Here is a 2,413-nt window from a genome sequence, read left to right as displayed (position 1 = left end):
AAAAAAATCCCTTCATGAAAGAGAAAAACAAAAGGGAGCAATAAAAGAAAATGGAAAGAGAAAGAAGAAAAGAGAAAGAAAATAAGGGACATACTACGCATGTGATTCTTAACCAAATTACCCTTGATGAAAATGATGATTTTGAGCCCTATTTAACTCTTTCTTTCTTTAACCTATAACCCCCAGCCTACATTACGGTCCAAATGAAGTCCTGACCAGATTGGTATACATTGTTGTCTCTAATGATTTGTCAGACTCAATGACGAGTCTGAACTACGTAATGACCTGATCCTGAAAAGGTACGTAGGCAGCTTGTTTGAATAACAAGTTCGGTCAACATCTTGCAAAACGTCTCAACTTGAACTGGGGGCGTAAAACATTATTTAGGGTGATATTTTTGAGCCTTAGTTTCCCTTTTATTCTGAAAACCTGTATCCCTTAGCCTACGTTTCGTCCCGAGTCTTAAAGACCATCTTGAGATCAAAACATGAGTTGAACTTGACTAAACTAAAGACAACGTTTAAATAGGTGAAATTTCTAATGGTTTCACAGCATGATGAAACAAAAGAAGAGAGGTGGCCATCGATAAAGTTGGGACAGTCGAAGAAAAGATCAACCATTCAGTTTGGTAAATTAAACATCAATATCATATGGCTTTTGAATACTGGTATAAATTTTTCTTGTAATAACATTGGGACATGGTAAAACATCTTTTTGGGTGGTTGACCTTTTGATTTCCCAAGTTGATGTCATAATTGCATAATCATTCCAATGGGATGGATAGTCAAAGAGTTTCAGAATCACCAGAAATTTCTATAAAGAAGATCCTTGTGGAGAAAGAGCAGTCAAACTGGGGCAAATGTTATGCCAAGTTCAAAAGGAATCCAACAATAGATTCAAGATCGGTGACAGATGAATTTAACTGGGGCAAATTTCGAGTTGAGTCTCAGTAGGTCCCATTCAAGTACTTTCTTATCGGATTGGAATAGGAAATCAGAGTCAAGATCATCTGTAGTTCCATTCAACTGGGGCAGATTTTATGATTTTCATTTGAGCTGAGTCAATCACTTCCATGACCGGATGAATAAAGAAGATTAAGCTAAGATCGGTTACAAATCCATTCAAATGTGGCGAACCTCATGTAGAGACCAAAGATGAGGACATTGATCATGAGTGCATTGGGAGAAAAGATTCATGCATTATCATGCATTACCCCAAATTTCATACATTGTCATACATTTCATGCATTACCTAGATTTCACATATTGCCATGCATTCCATGCACTACCATTCATCTCATACATTGTCATGCATTTCATGCATTATCTACATTTCATGCATTATCATCCATTGCATGCAGTACCTACATTTCATGTATTACCGTACATTTCATGCATTGTCATGCATTTCAAGCATTACCATACATCTTATGCATCGTCATGCATTGCATGCATTTCATGTATTACCATACATCTTATGCATTTCCATGCATTTCACACATTGCCATACATCTTATGCATCGCCTTGCATGTCATGCACACATTACCACACATCTCATGCATTGCCATGCATTTCATGTATTACTATGCATCTCATGCATAGTCATGCATTTCACGCATTACCATACATCTTATGCATTTTATATTTTAGCATCACAAAAATAAAAAATAAAAATCACCAGTTAGCAACATGCATACATATAGCAGCATATCATTGCATTCTAGCATCACAAGCAGCAATAGAGCACCCTTCACACTTGTCTTGAGCTTTCAAATGATTATTTGACATCTTGGATGGAGAGATTTCAGTTGTATTGGGGTAACTGACCCCAAGCACACATTGATTTACTTGGAAAACTAGGGCAAGTTGACCCCAGACACACGTTGATTTATTTTGAACTGGGGCAACAAATCCCAAAGATAGGGGATTCATTCATTGACATTTAGACTTTACCCCAAGTGCATTTTCCAAATAGAGTAACAACTTTCCAAATTTTGCTTTCACATCTTGTTACTGGATTGAGGTGGCTGGATCATCGTGTCCCTACGGCTCGGATTCTTACATTCGAAGCAAGCCATCATTGTGTCTCATGGCTGGATCATCGTGTCCCTACGGCTCGGATTCTTACATTCGAAGCAAGCCATCATTGTGTCCCATGGCTGGATCATCGTGTCCCTACGGCTCGGATTCTTACATTCGAAGCAAGCCATCATTGTGTCCCATGGCTGGATCATCGTGTCCCTACGGCTCGGATTCTTACATTCGAAGCAAGCCATCATTGTGTCCCATGGCTGGATCATCGTGTCCCTACGGCTCGGATTCTTACATTCGAAGCAAGCCATCATTGTGTCCCATGGCTGGATCATCGTGTCCCTACGGCTCGGATTCTTACATTCGAAGCAAGCCATCATTG

The sequence above is a fragment of the Malania oleifera genome, chromosome 2, assembly GCF_029873635.1.
Source record: "Malania oleifera isolate guangnan ecotype guangnan chromosome 2, ASM2987363v1, whole genome shotgun sequence".
NCBI lineage: Eukaryota > Viridiplantae > Streptophyta > Magnoliopsida > Santalales > Ximeniaceae > Malania > Malania oleifera.
The sequence above is the reverse complement of the archived record's forward strand: the minus strand, read 5'-3'. Positions refer to the sequence as shown.